Source organism: Aptenodytes forsteri, unplaced genomic scaffold, assembly GCF_000699145.1.
Source record: "Aptenodytes forsteri isolate BGI_AS27 unplaced genomic scaffold, ASM69914v1 Scaffold167, whole genome shotgun sequence".
NCBI lineage: Eukaryota > Metazoa > Chordata > Aves > Sphenisciformes > Spheniscidae > Aptenodytes > Aptenodytes forsteri.
The window spans coordinates 2,309,009-2,327,812 of record NW_008795926.1 but is presented as its reverse complement, the minus strand read 5'-3'; positions in this window follow the sequence as shown (position 1 = coordinate 2,327,812).

Here is an 18,804-nt window from a genome sequence, read left to right as displayed (position 1 = left end):
GCCTCTGTGCATACAGCTCATAGGCTGATTTATAGCTTTAAAATAATTTCTGGTCATCAGCATCTAGGCCAATTCTATTCTAAAAGCAAATCACAAAGAAGTCTGGCCTTTCCCTCTGTCCTAGGTAACTCCTCTTCATGCCTATACGTGTGTTAACTTTGAACAGCTCTGAGTGGCAAGGCCCTGAAGAGATCTCACCTTCCCCACTTCTGCCACAGGCTTTGCTATTGCATGCATCTGAAAAGAAAAGAACTGTGCAGATTTAGGCAAATTATCCCTGGTCAGGATCTCAAGGCTCAAGCCTATGATTCAACACACTGCTTGTGCTTGTTCATTATGCAGCACGAATAAAGCATGACAGAGAAGACAGACTTTGAAAGCTCCGGATGTTTCAAGCATCTCCTGCCAGACAGCCCTCATTGCTGATCCATCATTTCACAGATGAAGCGCCGCAGAGAGCTGTCAGTATTGCTGTCACTATGATGAATGAGGCCACTAGCTAAAACTTTCTCAAACAATATATTGCGCCCATCTATTGTCAGCATTTATAACACCCCTCTCCCAAGGCGCTCCTGGGCAGCTACCACTTTACCAGTTGTTTTGTTTATTTGAACTTGCTGGAGGGGTTCTTGGAGTAAACACTTTATGATTAGAAATACAGGGAGTGGCTCACAGATAAGAAAATAGATATAAGTGTTTGTAGCAGTCATCCAGCTACATTCAAAGATGCTTAGAGATCACATTTTAGCCATTGCAAACTATATTTTAACGATTTTACCCAGTAATCACATCTTTCATTATAAAACATGTTAACCATAAAATTATATACATAGCCAGGTTTTCTAAACTCCCTCACCATTGTGGTATCTGGTTTGTGATTTGTTAAAGTATTGCCTTCACATTAGGACAGGCCTAAAACCTTTCCACTAGCTTATCACCCACTGCTCTCCTATGTCCACTTGTGGAATATTTAGTAAGCTGGAAGAGCAAACTGACCCCAGTTCAAAACAAGGGAGTTCCCAAGCTGAAAATAATTGGACACGGGGGGAGGTTTCATGTATGTTTGCCCTGTTCCTATTTTCCCCTACACATCTGGTTTTGATTATTACTGAAGACAGAATACTGCCTTAGACTGACCTTTGGTCCAGTTTACATGACCATTTTTATAGTCTTTGCAGTGAAGAAAATGGTCTGTGTCATTGTACATTTACATACTAGCTTGTGAGGTATGTGTGTGTTTATATAGTTTTATGGTGTTATCAAGTGACACACTGGTGCACTGATAAACTCATCAGTATAGCTGAAATATTGAAGAGTTTCAAGTTTATGTGAACAGATTTTTTTTTAATAAAAGCCTTATGAAATTAATTTCTGGATATGTTGGTCCCTGAATCTTTGTTGCAAGATATTTTTTTCAGGTAAGCACAGTAAGCACATATTTATTGCTTCTGTTTATAAATAGCTAGCTTCAGAAACAAAACTGAAATCATTTAATGATATAATTCCAACTACAGAACAATATTTTGTTGCACAATCCTAGGAGCTCAATGGCAGATCTCAGGTCCCTTGACTCCACTAAAGATCTCCCACAGCTGCTTTCAAATGCAGCCATTAATCAGCAAGTACAAAATGTTAAGTGATGTATTTTGTCTTTGCTGCGGTTAAATGGGAGACAGAAAAAGAGGAAACTGCTCAACAGAAGGCTTGATTTTCCAGTTCTGAAGATAATACAATGATAAAAATAGCAGTAGCCAGCCTTCATTACTGCTCACATTTGTTTTTCAAAGGGAGATCCATAAATCTGCTGCTCCTCTGAATCACAGTACTGAGTACCTTGTTGGAAAACTTTTCTGAGTCTGGAGAGGAGACAGGAGGATGACTGTTGCCTAACTCACCCCTGCTCAGCCACATCTTTAAGTCAATCTCTTCCTGCCCTACTTCAGACTGCACCCATGTCTTGGCCCAAGGAGAATCAAACCATGTAGAGGGAAGCAGAAAAATGTATGGAGCCAACCTTCAAGGAGAAAGGAAAAGAAAAAGGGATCAACATTTTTTTGATTTTTGGAAGGATATGAAAAAGACCTACACCCAAACACAGCTCAAAAAAACCAAAAACTTAGTCTGCCTATATATGTGGTCTGCTCTGGTCAGGCTGGGATCATTGGCATTTTGTTTCAATTTACTGTAATCTACCTGTCCCTGACCCTGGGCAAGCAGGTAGAAGACACACTGCCTATTCTCCTACCTCTGCAACTGCTGCTGACAGCTGAGGGTCACAACAACTTAAGCAGCTCTAGCATGAACTGTCAGAACCTCTCCAGAGGCATGCCTAGGACAATAAATTAGGCCTTTTCAAAATGTTAAGAAAAAAATTTACATAGCAGGCAAAGAAGCACTAATGATGAATACCTGCCATGCAGCTGAAATGAGGCCACAGGAATAAATGCCCCAGAAGGTGCTCTAAGGAAATAACAAAAGCCAATTAGTGCTGCATATGTCTTTTCATGGGTTTTTGCAAATCTGGAGTACCTACAGTGCCTTACTGTGATATCTGAGCACCAACAGTGTCTTTGTCCTCAATAACTTCCTTTGAGGTAAGGAAAGGAAACTTCTCCAGTTGTGAGACTCAGACAGATTAAGGCTGAGACTGATCTATCTAAATGACATCTTTGATGAATCCCTTAGGATCACTGTGACACCGTATTCAGGATCCCTGCACCATGCACAGACTTCAACATTTTGAGAAACCTTTTCCTGCCCAAGGCAAAAATCTCCTCCTTTGGAAGCAGGCTGCTCCTCCACTGACTCTATAGTTGGTGTGTCTGTGGTCTGGAGTTCAATGTATGCACACCAGGTGCTTATAGCTAAACGGGATGAAACCCCATCCCAGAGGCTGGCCCAAAGTCACATATCCATCAGGATAGCAGAGCAGAGAGCAGTGGTATGGCATGATCCTACCTGCTTATTCACTGTCATTCCTCCCCAGCAAACACCCTGCCAATACTCCAGAATAAAACCCACAGGAGACTCATGTAAGGTCTCTCCCCACAGGTAGAAGATTAAGATTTCTCTAAGAAACGTTTAGCTGATTTTCCAGGCACCAATATATTAAATGCCTTTTTAAATGTTCTGAGCCTGACAATTACCCTACATACCTCATCCACCTGTTTGCAATTGCAAGCACTATTGCCTGCTCTGGCAGACAGCTTGGGTTTTCCTTTTCAAGCCTATGGTGTCATCACCTCAATGCAGTTTGAAAAGTACCAGCACCACTACAGCTCCCAAATATGCCTAAGCTTGTTTGGGTGCTGTCTCTTATAGATCCCAAGGAAACAACATTCACAGCCCTTTCTTGAGTCCGCTCACTTCTACCCTGGCTGTGACATGAATCTTGGCATATTCTCTGTCCCAGTGCTCCTTCAGAGCAATGACAGGAGCTGTCTGTGTCCTCTGTCCTCCCTCATCCCTGGAAACTTTGTCCATAGTTCTGTGGAGAATTCTGTGCTTTTTAAAGGAACATTTTTAACATTTTTTTTTTCTTTTCACTCTTAAGATTACTCTTTCCCTTTTCTCCCATGAGTTTACCTGCCTTCCTCTCGCACTTTCACAAGCTTGCATTGATTGCTGTGCCATATGTGGTACGTCTTCTAGAGTTAGTATACAATCCACCATCATCTTGCATGGCAAGCTTTAAATTAAAACCCCAACAGGTAACCTCTTTTTCATTTTTCTGATGGAACTTCAGGAAAAAGCTGCTCTGCTGGTCCATTAGAAGCTCTGCGTAAAAGTGTCCAGTTGTTGTTCTCTGAGACTTTCCAGTCTTCAGTGGCACGGTGGCTAACTGTTAAGTATAACAGCAGAAAAGTAATGACAAACCTATATATAACACACAACAACATGTTTTCCTCTTCCACTTCTCACCAAAGGGGATGAGTTTCTTGGTCACTGCCTAAAGCAAGGAGAGCTGATACTCCCTTCAGTGCTCTGCACATACAGTTTCACTGAAGTTTATTTCTAGTTGACATGCTTGTTTTAATCATGCCATTGTTCAGTACATGCAACTGAAACTCTGGTAGAGAGGGCACCAGAAGATTGTAAAACAATCCTGCTCCAGGCACAAACTCTTCTAGCAAGAAGAAAAAGCCACAGAAGGGCTGCTTTTCCCTAGCACTGTGCTAATTCCATCCATCTGTGGTTACTTGCCACTGACTTACACAAATAACATGTTTCCACAGGGTAGTGTCCACTAAGGCACGTTGCAGCTAGATCTGTGTCTTTTCATGACATGTCTTCTCCTATATCCTGTCTGCTTGTACTTGCTCTGTGACTAATCCCTTTGCATCGCAAGCACAACATTTATCTCCCAGCTGCTGTATAATATGCCTGGGATATCTTATACATCCCAGTTAACCACCCATCCCAACCTCAGAACTCCAATTATTTGTGAAGCACTTAGGAGCAACAAATAGATGTGTCTTTGACTGGTATCTATACTGCACTTTACATTTGTCTTTTGACTGTCAGCCTCTCAAAGGGCCTCTGAAAGAGTACTATAAGGTTATAAGTGAATAGGGACGCATAAATATCTTCGCAAGTGTAGATTATGCTTCACATTTCAAAGAATAAGTCCACATAAGATCTATCTTCTTATCACAGGAAGTTTGCGGTTTAGGAGTGTTTTCTGTGTCTTAGGGGGGAAAGAATGCCATATGGACTCTTACAGAATCATCTAGACAGCAGGTCCCCTGTACCCATATCAGCCCTGTCCCCATCAAAATAACTCTTGTCCTGTTGTTAATGCTGTCATTTTTGTATAGTACTAGGTATCCATCACTGCAGAGGAAATCAGTAAGGGCTGAAGACATGCGGTTACTGATGCTAATGTCAACATGAGACAGTATAGGTGCTATGAGATAACTCAGCCAAGAAGTTGTTTTGCTCTAGTGGAAAATAACGCACACTAATTGCTGCTCAGGTTTGGAGTCAAATTCCAGTGAAAGGAGTTAAAGAGGGATCTGATCCCAGGATTCTCTGTTTGTTGGGACAAGGACAAAACCTGCCAGAAGATGCAGGACTTTGAAGGGGTTTCTGAGACCAATAAAGCATCCACCTTTCCCTCACCAATGTTCTGCATTTCTGTACAAAAAGCTCACTGACCTGACCAAAGAAAGGACAGAAGTGTAGCAACCCTTGTTTGATGCTTTAGACTGCTTTGTTCCTCCTTACACACTATTAAGCCAACTTGAAAGATTTTTAATCAAAGGGTCTGCTGTAGTCATTTCCTTGAGCTGGGAGATTGAAAGATCAGCCAACAGTCAGCAATAGTCTGAGTAGTCAACCCAATAAATATGTTATTATATTTCCCTTGATGCTTTGGGGAAACTGGCCTGAACAGTGGTCAGAGCAGTGGTGAGGAGGAAAGGGTAGTTTGCCTCCACACAGCCAGATGCCATTCTGCTTTAAAGAAGTAAATAAAAATGCGCACCATCCAGGCTTTTTTGAAAGAAAAAAAGTACAAAACCTCCTGTTGCTGCCTGCTTCAATGTAAACATGCTCAGCTCCACACAGAAAGCAGTCTACTACCAAAGTACTTACATACGCATCAGCAGTAGTGCGTGTTAGTGTTAGTGTGTGTGCATGTGCTTATGCATGAGAGTATACATACATATGTCTATATGCATATATTTGTATAGATTAGTCACCCAACCAAGCACCTGTGTTTCTCTGTGTGGTGTTAACAGAAAGGTGACAAACCTTTGAATTCTATCACGGTAGAACTGTTCCTACCTATTGTACAACCCACTGGACTGAGGCAGAATGAGAAGAACGTAAGAGAACACAGAGATGAGAAGAGAAAAAGAAAAACTGATATAACAATAGCTCATCACAGTACTGCAGCCATCAGAGGGACAGAGATCCCTCAAAAAGGACCTCATGAAGGGTAAAGATAATGGAGGACTAATATTCCTTACAAAAGAGTGCACGCCAGTGTTGCATAGAGTGGCACCACAGACTCACTGGCTCTGCATTCCCTGAGGCAGAAATTGCAAGGAGCTGGGCTGCCAGAAACTATCAGAGTAGCATAAGACTGATGGCCATTGAGAAGGTCAGCAAGAGCATAAAGAGTTGGAGGTGGACAGGTGGAAGTGAGAGGGCAGGTTACCAACCCTTGAAGAAGCATCCTGGCAAACAAGTCCCAGTCTGCTGTTAATGGCTCAGCTCCTGAGTGCATGGAAGTATGTAAGCAATTCCTGAATAAGGAATACCCTGAAGCAGGTAAGCGTGATGGCAGCCAAGTTCTGAACTAAAGTGCATGCTTAGTTCACAGGCATAGCGGCTATTTAAGCATTTCCTCCCTTCTGTCCTACAGCATCATTACAAATTCGATTCCAGCCCCCGAAACTGCAACAATAAAAGCCTCTGCTTTGCAATGTTATTCCAAAGAAGATGCAGAGAAATGGCTCGTGACACCTTCAGCTGCAGAGCTAATCCATCATAATGCACCGTAGCTCCTACAAATCGCTGCCCCAGGCAGATAATGGCAGGCATTTCGAATCATCCCCAGATGGCTAATATGTGGCAGTGGTTTGTAACCTGCATATGCCGGACCACCACAGCTGCTCCACTGAGCGATCTTGCAATATTGATGGATGCTCTTTTTGACCCAGAACACTGAACATGTTTAATAGAGAAGTATTGCCACCAAAATCATTCCCTTCTCTTCCTTTCCCCCACATCCCCAATTCAAAGGTCAGAAGTAAAATCAAGCTCTATCAAAGCTGTCTGGTTTTCTCATTTTTGGAAGGGATATTTGTGCTTTCATCTGACAGCTCAGTTGAAATATTCTGTCCTATGCCAATAGAAAGGATGGTTCTGCACATCAACAAGCAGTGCACAAGTGAAATGACGCTCACACCCTTACCATGGAAGTGTATAGGTTCTCCTTGTGATGGGGTACACATCTGCTGCTTTCTCTGTCCCCAAACCTAAGATCTGGCTTTTCTCTGAAATATGAAGATGACACACTGTTTACTTTTTTTAAAAAGCTGCTTCTTAATTTAATCTTTAAGAAAGCCACAACTGCAAAGAAAATAGCCAACCATTATCACCACACTTGGTACTGTTTTATGCATCATAATGTTTTTCTCTCATAGGCTGAAGACAACCCCATTTTCAAGTTCTGCCAGATAACCCTTCAAAATTATTTAAAACAAAACAAACTCACTCCAATTACTTAAGTATGTATATGTGTGTGTGTGTGTACACATTGGTGTATATGCTTATGGTCACATATGAGTTATGGACAATTTAAGACCCCAGACCATGGAGTTTTTAAATCTGCAGCAATCTTTCATCTGACTCCAACAGATGAAGTTGAACCTTTATTTTGTTATTCATTTTCACCTCTTTAGAAGCCATGTTTCCTACTAGTACTGAATTTGCCCCATCTTCTTTTTAGCATCCCTTCCACATTATTTGCCCTTGCCATTGTTAACAGTCTTTATTCTCACTGATCTTTTGCTCATTCAATGATTTTAAGGCTGAAGGGACTGTTGAATTGTCTGATCTGGTCTCCTACATGACTCAGTCCAGAAAAGCTCAGCCAGGTACTTTCGCAACAGGCCCAGTGACCCATATTAGCCAAAATACTATCCAATAAGCAGCTTGTCATAATCTGAGGACATCACAGGACAAAGAATTCAGCACAGCCTTTTTGGGATAGTGTCCTTTGGATGTCAGTATTTTAGAACTGAAAAGGAAGACTTACTTCCATTTTGCTCTTTCCTACCTTCACTTTCTGTCAGCACTTTCTGATTTTTCTCCAACATTTTTGCGTATTTGCAGTTTATACTTAATCTTCTTTCTTATATGCAACTATGTGTAGTTCAGTACAACAGGAAAATGTAAGACTTTCTGCCTATACTGAAAAGTCAAGAAAGAGGCTTTAATATGAGGAAGAGGTCCCATTCTATGGTACCCTGTACTCAGAGAGATCACTCTCATACCCTCTACCAGGGAACAAGATATCAAGACAACCAGTCCTTTTATAAACAAGTATAAGAAGAGCGAATGAAAGTAAAGTTTGAGCCAGGTAGGCACTCACCCAACTCCATGAATGATGTTGTTGAATATGGTTGAGCAAGAATGACTGGAAAACTGTTCATTGATTTCCACTAATAAAGACAGCTGGATTCCCAGCTATTGTAACTCAACAAAGCACTGTGACCTTCAGGAAAAAAATTTTCACTGCTAATTCCTGATGGCATGCTGATGAAGTCTAACTTCCCATTCCTTCCTCCTCAGGAACATTTTTACTTCAAGGTGTTTAGAAAATTGTTTTAATAAAGACATGTGAAATACTACACATAGGCAGAAATCATCATCTGAAAAATATGAGGAGGAAAGCACATAGCATCTCTACAGGAAGGGAGGTCAGGATTACAGTGAATATATTGAGCATTATTTCATGCATTTCTGTAGGAAAGCAAGCATCATATAGGCATTCAGAAACAGGGCTACAGCCAAGATAACGTGTGAATGCACCCTTGCCCTCTGGGAGCCTGTGTACAGTGTTGCATCACAAGATTTGAATAGACCAATTTAAAAGGACCCAGAGGATCAGTGAGATTAATCCAGTGACAAAGAAGAGAATGAATTGATGGTAGTTTCACCTACAGAAGAGGGACTTAGTGGTCTTCAACAGGGCAAAGAGTTATTGCAGAATAAAGAAGAATAGTCTGTTCTACAGTTTCACAAAACAGGACAAAAAGTAACAGCCTTAAGTTACAGAAAGGAAGAGCCAGGTAAGATGTTAGTGTAAATCCTGCTGAGGGTGAAGATGGAAAAGCATTGGCACAGATTGCCTGAGGAGGACACACATCTCCATCACTGGAGGTTTTTAACAGGCTAGACAAACACCTGCTAGGAATGGTACGGCTGCAGTTAATCCTGCCTCGGGCAGAGGGATGCATTGATGACCCCTTTAGTTCCTTTCAGCTCTGCTTTATACATAACTGGAATCAAAAAAGCTAATAAGGAAGAGACACTGGAGTCAACTGCACTTACTCTCCCCAGTGAGTTCCAGATCACATTTGCTTGGATTTTGTAAGTCTGAAACACATTTGTTTGCTTGTATAGCAAAAATCTTTTATATAGATAACTTATAAAGCATTTCACGTCATGGCAAATTACAGCTGTAAATGCAAATACAAGTAATATGTGGAGAAAGATTATAATATAGCCTCAAGGTATCATCTGGAGTCCTATCTGCTTAGCTTATTGACAAAAGATGAGCTACTCTAAACTGTCAGTGAAATGTCTTGCCATCTCACCTGCAAATTAAGCTGTGTTCTTTCTATTTGGAATATGATTGTCAATCATTAAGATCCAAGAGCTGGAATTTTAAATTGTGATTTTTTTGATGGTTCATAGGGCAAACCACCATAGCCGTCTTGCCACTGTGTCACTATTCTGAGGGAAAATTTAAAAACTAGTGGGAAGATACAAGGATTGATGAAAAGGAGGATGAACAAAAGACAAAAGCCATGCAAAATAGATATTATTACTTAGAAAACACAGAAAGAGTGAGAACAAAGTCATTACAAGCAGCCAAGCGTATTTCTTCCCAGCCACAGATGGTAAAAAATGGTATAGCTCTACTGCAAATTGCAGTGTTGACATACAGCATCTGAAAATCTGTCCCACTGGTTTTATCTGGAGTTACCCAAGAAATGCATTTAGCCTGTTGGTGGTATCCAGAAGTCATTGTATGGTGCCATCTCCCAGAGAACCACACTTAAAGATGTTTCATCAGTTTTGTTTTTTGTCAGCAAGATGAACTGATGATGGCTACATGAGAAAGCAGAGAAAGCCATAGAAAATAGCTGCCAGCATCAGGCAACAAGTCAGCAGGACTAAAGGCAAAGCCACAAGGCTGGTTTTATTGGTCTGAATATATTACCTTGCTGTTTAGCAGCAACAATGAGAATAATGGCATGGCTTAACATACAAACCATTAACTGGAAGTTTATGGTAGCCCTCAGTTCTCTATTCAAACCTAATCACAGATACTAGCTAGCATCATTGGTAACAGTTCAGCAGACTTGCTTTCTTGTATGCACTAGTATTAGGGAGACCATAGCTAGGACTTATTGTCCACACATTGTCTTGAAAACAGTTAAAATAGCATTCATTCCTATTGTCAATCCCAGACTATATAACCAGCCCCAGGCTCCAAACAAGTTGATAGTAGTTTGATGTCTTCCTGTTGTGCCTTCACTTGTTACTTGGCACTCATTTGCATGATTTTATGCATGATTACAGGAACACGCAAAATATGTCAGGTTACAAATACCTCATTTAATGTGCAGCATATAGACCAAAATCAACATAGCTAAAGATGGAAACATACCACCATCACTGAGCAGATGTAAGAAAGGAGCCCCTTCTCCAAAAACAAATATTAGCTACAAGAGCACTGGCTGTTAAATTCTCCCAGCATATACTTACAAGAACCGAATAATACAATAATTTAAAAAATCACTCCCAACAAGGTATTCTTAAAGAAACCAAGGCATTTATAACACCCAAGTTCTAAGTACCAGAGCGTTCACTTAAAGAAATCCTTGCAGGAAGGAAAACACTCCTCCTTTCTGATTTCTGGCAATGGCTTATAGCAGAAAGCTGCAAATGAAAGGATTCATTTTTTTAATAGGGCATTTATTGTTCCCCAGAAAGGCTTAGGCATTGAATAGAAAATCAAATCAAACCCAGGTATGTTACCAAAGTAACCTAATTAACACAATTTATTTCACATGCCAGAAAACAAGTAGGATCTCAGGTGTTCCTGTTCTCTGATAAGCAGTTCAATTTAACCTACATATTTTTATATAAATCACCAATGTAAGAACACTCTAAAAGCAAAAATAGATGGAATTTGTACGCTCTGATCTTTTGTTGTTTTGTTAAAATCTCTAAATAGCTCAGTTTTCACACCTCATCTTTTGTTATCATTAGATAAACCCATTTTCATCTTTACCGTAGATGTTAGAATGTTTTCTGAACTGAGTATTTGCTTGGACTCAACATACATGAAACAATAGTTCCCTCTTCTGGACTGAGGTAATGTAGCACTTATTGCAGAGAAACCACTGCAGAATGGAATTCCTGTTAATGTTTACTGAGGGTTTAGGGGTTTTTCCTAACTAAGCAACCTTACAGTAACAAGAAAAGACTTAAGGTCTATACAAAAGAAGTCAAGCACATAAAGAAATAAAGGTGAAGAAATCAATGAAGTATTGGACTGTGGGTTTTCAGATTCGATTTCAGCTGAAGGCCCTGATAGCTACAACAGCTGTAAGTAAGGATCTGTCACCATTTCAATTGTGAAACATGAATTCTCTGGAATGCATTGACTCCCAAACTCTCAGTGTTTTAAAAAAAACTGTACAAATCACTGAACTGGAAGGAGGAGTTTATTTTAAACAAGTGTTTAATTAAAGGTCTTGTGCTTTTGGACCTGAGCATGGATTATATAACCAAAGACCAGCTACAGACTAGATTAGAAATAACCACCCACTGAAAGAAGAAACACTAGACAAAGGAGCTAAGGCAGAAAAATCTCAAGGGCCCAAATTCACAAAACAAAATGGCCCCTCAGAGACACCAATCCTCATCTCCACCTTGAACAAAGCATTAGGAAACAAATTTGCAAAGGAGCACAGGCATCTGAAACTAACTTTTGTTGTCTCCCAAGTTCTAGATTTTTGTTTGCGAAAAGCAGCCCGGAAGAGTAAAGTATACAGTATGGAAGAGCTGAAACGTCTGAGGAACCTGCAGCTGAAGATGAATGGCAGCTACAGAGTCAATCTTGCAAACAGATGGTCCGGAATGACACATACAGGGGATTTCACACTGCAAGCCTCACTTCGCAGACTTCCATGATTCTGCCTTGGCTGGCAAGGAGAGCCTGGGAAACCTGACAGCCTCCACGGAGGTCTCCTTGTGCCCTGAGAAAAGCAGAGGATGGGAAGGCGTGAGAGGTGCTGCCGCGGCTGTCATGCAGCCTCGCCTCAGCCTGCTTTCCTCTGAGGGACCATGCAGGGAAAGGCTCTCCGGCGGGGCCTGCCCAAGTGGAGATGCCAAGCAGCCGGACCCCAGGAGACAGTCTGGTCAGGAGCCCATGGGGCTCGAGGTCTGGGCGGCCCCCACAGAGGAGAGCTCTCTACCCAGAGTGGGGCAGGGTCTCCAGTGGGGCCAGGGGGTTGAAAGGGCTCTGCTCCCTAAACAGCACTTCCTCCCTCAGGTGGTGGGCAGTGTGTGGGAGCTTCAGGGTGCACAAACTTACAGGCTGGCCTCCTGAAGTGCTCTGGGGGACACTGGGTCCCTGACCAGTCCTACCAGCAAGCCTGCAAAGAAGGGGAGTCTGTCAAACACCACTCCTCTGCTGACAGCCACGCTGCCCCAGTGATGTCGGGGGCAGCAAAGGGCTGCTGCAGCAAAAGCAGCATCCCCTCCACCTGGATGGGGAGCCCATGCATGCCTACCCCTTTTCCTTCTCCATCTCATTGTTCTCCTCTTCTTTCCCTTTCCCCTTCTCCTTCCCTTTCTCCTTGCCTTTTACCCACCCCACAGCACTCACTTGCCTGTGGCCCAGGGAGGCAGGACCTCCACCTGCTCCGACCTGGTGCCTTTGGTTTGCACCCCCCAGCAAAATGCCCTCGATCCTCCAGATGTAGTGCAAATGAGGGGTGTGTCACAGCTCAGGGAGCCTCTCTGGTGGCTCCAGTCACCACCTCTCACCCCCAAAGATGCTGCCTGGCGCTCTTTCCCTGTGGAAGATTGAAGAGAAAGTGGGCTGGGAGAGACAAGAGAGAGGCATGGGGTGCTGCAGGTGCCCAGCACCAGCCCCTGTGCCCCACACACGCAGCAGCACCACTCACATGTCCTGAAGAGCCACCTTCCTCCTGTGCTGCATGACAAGCTTTACCGTCTGCTCGTCGGGCCATGCAGCAGGGGAGGTGCCAGGCGCTGCACAAGGGTGCACAGCTTCTACCTCTCCCTGTTGGGGAGCAGCAGGAACAGAGCCCTGCCTGCACTGCCTGCAGCAAGGCCTGGCCTCTGGCCATGTGCAATCCTGCCTGTGGCTGCAAGGAGCTGCAGCCTGGCAGGGACCGCAGTGGCAACAGCATCACCCCGTTCTGACTTCAGCCGTCTCACTGCGAATGCCACCAACTCCCTTCTGATTGCAGATGGGATGCATGGGAGATGGGCCGGAGACATGGGTCTGTGGGTACCAAGAAGGCATCAAGTGGACTTTGCCCCTGGCAGCCATGGCCCTGACAGCAGCCGCACAGCCCTTCACCCTGGAGGCCGTTACACCCACCTCCTGGCCAAAGCTCCCATGCTGTGTCCCAGGAAGCTCATCTGGTGAGCTCACCTCAGTGCAGGGGCTTTGGGTCCCTCTGCTGTACCACCAGCAAGCCTGCAAAGGAGAAGGGGAGGGCCATTCAGCACTGCTCCTCTGCTGACATTCCGCAGGCTTTCTTGTGCTCCCTCATGCTGCCCTGGTGTCTTTTGGAGGCTCCTGCCTCCAAAGTCACATCCCACTCCACATGGACAGTAAGCCTGTGCATGTCCACAACTGCTCCATCTCCTCCTCCCCTCATAGCCCTGCCCATGCTCTTCCTCCCCATGGCCCTTGCTTGCCTGCAGCCTAGGGAGCCTGCACCTTCTGCCTCCTCCAAACTGGTGCCGTTGGTTTGCACCAGGTACACGGACTGTGCACCCCCTGGCAAAACGCCCTCGATCCTCTGGATGTGGTGGGGGTGGGAGGTGTGTCACAGCTCAGGAGGCCTCTCTGGCAGCTCCAGTGACCACCTCTTGCCCACTCCGTGCCAGGCCTTATCCATCTTCACAGTGTGCAAAGCCCAATTCTCTCCCAGTTCACCTACCTGGTGAAGTACCTCAGGGCCTGGCCCACGGGTTGCGCAGGCCTTGACAGCCAGTGTCTTCCCTTGGCTCAGCACTGGGGCCTGGCACCCAGGCTGCACAGATCGTGCCCCACCACACTCCCTCAGCTCTGCCTGGGGCACGGCCCACGGGCCTCAGGTCTCAACTTGCCACAGCAGTCACCCTTCCCATGCCATACAACCAGGCCTAAAGCCGTGGCAGGCTCTGGGTGGGACCTCGCACAGGCAGGAAGGCCATCGCTGGCCTTTACCCAGGACTGATGGCACCCGCAGGCTGTGATGCCACGTCCACATCCCTGCACTTTCCACCCATGTCCACGTGGATGGTAAGGATCAGCTGCTACAGAGCTCACTGCAGGAAAGGGCCCGTATTTGGACGATGGCAAGTGTTACACTTGTTAAACAGAGGTTGCTCAAAACAGCCCGTTAGGAAAGCACCCTCTCTTTGAAATAAAAGTGCCCCATTGAAAGGAAAGAGTGAGACTCTTGTGGAGGTTCACATGGACCTGGGGAGAGCGAAAGCTGTAAATCCAAGTCCAACTCCAGAGCCTATAATCCAGCAAATGCAGAGTCTTTGTTAAATATCAGAAAGCTTTATTCAAGACTGTGAACTCCGAATGTTCACAGTGTATTAGAAAACGTGCCCAGAGCCTGGGCAGACTCCAGTATGTCCTTCTAGCTAGGCAAGCAGAAATGACTGATACGCTTGTCTTCCATTTTTTCTGTGCTTGATTGGTTTAATAATTGGCTGCAAAAAAACAGAGTGAACTTCACCAGGGAACTGGGCCACGGCCAACCTTTTCTGCTCTGAGGTGTAAAAGATACTGCTCTAAGAGATACATACTCCCAAAATTAGTAACCCAATGCTTGGTGTTGGGATATGTGATAAAAAGCTCATCTCCACACATACAAAGGAGCCTGGGGCTACAACGGACCTGCGAGAGGAACATCTTCTGTAGCAACACAGTCACCTTTAGCTAGCTGAAGGAACAGGGCTCAATAGTTGGGATATTGAGCTGCTCCTTTCTGGTCTTGAATTAAAATGAATAGCCAAACATGTCTGCCACAGTTGGCTTCCAATGGGGAGAGAAGCAGATGTTTGAGTCAGGTGTTTCTTTGTATGTTCTTTTTATGAAAGGATGTCAGATGTCTGTTCCGTTACTATAAGATGAAACAGGCTAGAGACAATGATTTTGCTCCTTTCCAGTGAGCAGGGGAACTGAAACTCAGCTTTTCTTCATTCTGTATTACTGGCACTTCCACTGACTGCATCTGATTTTCATAGTGACTTTGTTCATATTTTTTTTGAGCCTGTCTTCCTCACTTCCAGAGACTTGCAAAGCTTCCCAAAGAATTGTGACACCCCTCTGCCCACAAGGGCCAGGGCCAAAAGCACTGTCAGTGCCAGGGTATGAGCTGCTATGATTCACTTCCATGGCCCTAAAAACAACTAAATCCCTTTCACCACTCTTCTCAGAATGAAAGGCTGGCATTCTCATCTGCCCCTCACTTTTTCAGGGTGCTTCACTTCCTTAAAAGAGAGCTCTGTATTTAGCTTGAGAAGGGCTGCACTTTTAACTTCACCACCGCAACAAGCAATTGTGGGCTTGTGGGCAGTCAAAATTTGTGGCTGTAGAAAACTGTGTGACACACATCAGAGTGTGTCCAAGCCTTAGGAATGCCAGTACATTCACAGTCTCTCCCTTGAATCTGTTTTCAAGTAGTTTCAGCAGCAATGGAAAGTAAAATCAGTTCCTTATTTTGCAGCTCTCCGTAAACGCCGCTACTTCCACCACTTCTCAGACTCCAGCTGAGACAAAGTGTCTTTGCTCAGTGTCCTTGTTCATGAAAATAGTGCTTGAGCACAATTTCACTCAAATCTTCCCAAAGAAGACTGCCTCACAAATCACAATGGGTGTATTAAACATTCTTTTTGTTAAAGGCTATAATAAACTCACATGAAAAAATTCTGCAGGAACATCTTTGTGAAAATTGAAGAGAAAAATCCATGGTCCCAGCCCCCGGCAAAAAAAGCTTCCTGCAATGATCAGATTGAGTCAGAACTCTCCAGCCTTATGCACACATGCTAGACTTCCTGCTAAAATGTACCTAAACATATTGCATCACAGGAAGATACACAGAAACTGACCTAGAAATTAGGCTTTCCAGGCTGCATTAAGTCAAAGAAGCTGATGGGTTCTGTAAAGGCTATCAGTAGGAAGTAAGGTTTGGTTCAAAAGACATTACCTTCACATTTAGGTGATTTTACCCTACAGACTAGCTCTCAGGTTTACACACCTGTATTTTCTGTTCCTCACTCAAGTTTGCTCACATGTCCGTTTGTGTACCAAGTCCTGCTGAGATATGGAATCAGTGCAAAGACTTGACTTTGGCATGTAAAACACATAGACCTGAAGCTGAGCTAAGGTACTGCTGATATTTTCCCATAGACCTTGCAAGATCTGACCAAATATATCCATGTGGGTCAAGATGGTGAAAGTGTAATGCATCAAATTAAACACAAAGCAGAAGAGCTCTGTAGCCAGAAGCAGAGTCACCCACTGTAATCCAGAGGGAATAATGTAACAGGCAACATTTAAAGCAGATGAAGGTTCAAGCTCTCTCCTGTCAAAGGAAAGAAAAATTATACTGACTCAAGCCACCCTAATGACCCTCACCCATGCCTTCCATATCTGATGGCTGAGTGCTAGGAAAGATGCAAAACATGGATAACCCCTTCCTCTGTGGATCCTCAGGAGTGTTTGTGGTTGGATCAGAAGTTATTGGATGTGCAAATTTCTGTTGAAGAAAAAACATGCAAAAACAAAAGGAGAGAAAATCAGAAGAGGAAACCATCTTGACTTAATGCAATACACTCATTTTAAGAACTTGCTTAAGCAGGTTATTGTGCATCATTTTGTTGCAAATAGGGGTTTGAAAAGAACTGGGTGTAGTGTTATTTGCCATGTTGTGATGCTGAAAAATGAAATTCAGAAACTTTTCTCCTCTACTTCTGCACAAGGAGCTTATTCAGGAGAGCTTTTTTTGCTGACAGAAGCAGCAATTGTCAGCAGCTTGGAGGAGCAGGGTTTTAAGCATGGTAGCTCCAGCCTTGGTGGCCTTGGTCCCAGGGTTGTCAGGGCCAACAAAAAGGGGTTTCTTGGGTGCACGTGAGCCACTCAGGACCACTAGAAGGAAGTGACAAGTGACAAGCGATAGTTAGAGGAGACTACTGTCCACTACAGGGGTCAGAAGCCCCATATCTGCCAACCAGATTTATCATCTAGGGAGGTTTGCTGCTTGCCTGGGGCTCTCGTTAAAGATGCTGTGCAGAGGCTACAGAGGCTCACCTGGCCCTCTACTATGCAGTGCTGCTTTTTCATGTATGCACCAAAGATACTGCCAGGGGTGACCTGAGAAGTATCAAGTGTGACTAGCAGGTTCCAGGGGCACTGCTTAAGGGCATGGGCACGCAAGTGTTGGTTTTCTCCATTGTGCCTGAGGAGGACTCAACAGATACTGCGGGTGAACCACTGGTTGCACAGCTGCTGTTCATAGCAGGCTTTTGATTTCCACGAGCACGGTAGCCATGGTGAGAATCTGAAGAGTTTCACATAGACCTAAGGAGAGTGAAAGCTGGCAGAGAAAAATGGGTACTGTTGTGGTGGATATCTGCTGTATACCAGATTAGGGAGGACCAGAATAGGGAGGACCACGTTAGGGAGTACTTCAACATCCTGGATGTACAGAAGTCCATGGGGCCAGATGGGTTGCACCCAAGCATACTGAGGGAGAAGAAGGCCGATGGCATTGCAAGGCCACCCTCAATGATATTTGAAAGGTGGTGGCAACTGGGAAAGGTTGCAGATGACTGGCTGGCAGTCCTGTCTTCAAAACAGGCAAAGAGGAAGATGCAAGAACTACAGGCCAGTCAGCCTCATGCAGTCCTTCAGAAGATGGTGGAGAAAATCCTCCTGGAGAGCATTTCCAAAGGCATGAAGAATTGGAAGGTGCTCAGGAGTAGTCAGACTGGATTTCTGAAGGGGAAATCCAAAACTGTTTACAAAACAAATCCAAAGCTGTTGAATCTCTCCCTTAATGACCTGCAGGATGGGATAGAGTGCACCCTCAAGCAAGTTTGCAGAGCACACAAAAGTGGGAGGACTGGCAGGTGCAGCAAACGGTTGTGCCGCCCTTCAGGGGGACCTCAACAGGAGAAATGTGATGAAGCTCAGCAAGGGCAACTGCACAGTCCTACATCTGGGTAGGAGTAGCCTCATGCAGGGGTACACGCTGGGGACTGCGCAGCTGGCAAGCAGCTTTCCTGAGAAGTTCCTTGTGATTCTGCTGGACAGCAAGCTGAGCTTGAGCCAGCAACGCTGGCTCACTGCAAAAATGGCCAATGGTATCCTGGGCTGTATTTAAAAGAGCATTGCCAGTGGGTCGAGGGAAGTCATCGTTCCTCTTCCCTCAGTGCTGGTAAGGCCACATGTGGAGGAGTGCCGAGTCCGGTTCTGGGCTGCCCAGTACGAACAAGTTGTGGACAGACAGGAGTGACGTCAGCACAGGCTCTGAGATCCTGCTCCGAAATGGTGCTGCAGCATGCCCAAGAGGCAATTCCTAGCACTGGGGCTTTGCTCCAGTGCCCCCCTGCAGCTTGCAGCTGCCCTGCCACCAGGGGTGGATGCTGGCCAGCTCAAGGCCAACAAGACTGACCTGCTGCTTCTCCCTGCAGGGCGAACAAGGGGGCATCAGCTCCATGCTCGCTTCTGCTCACAGCTCCTTGGGCACACCAACAGTACAGACCCCCCAGGGTGGGAAATGAAATGAGAAT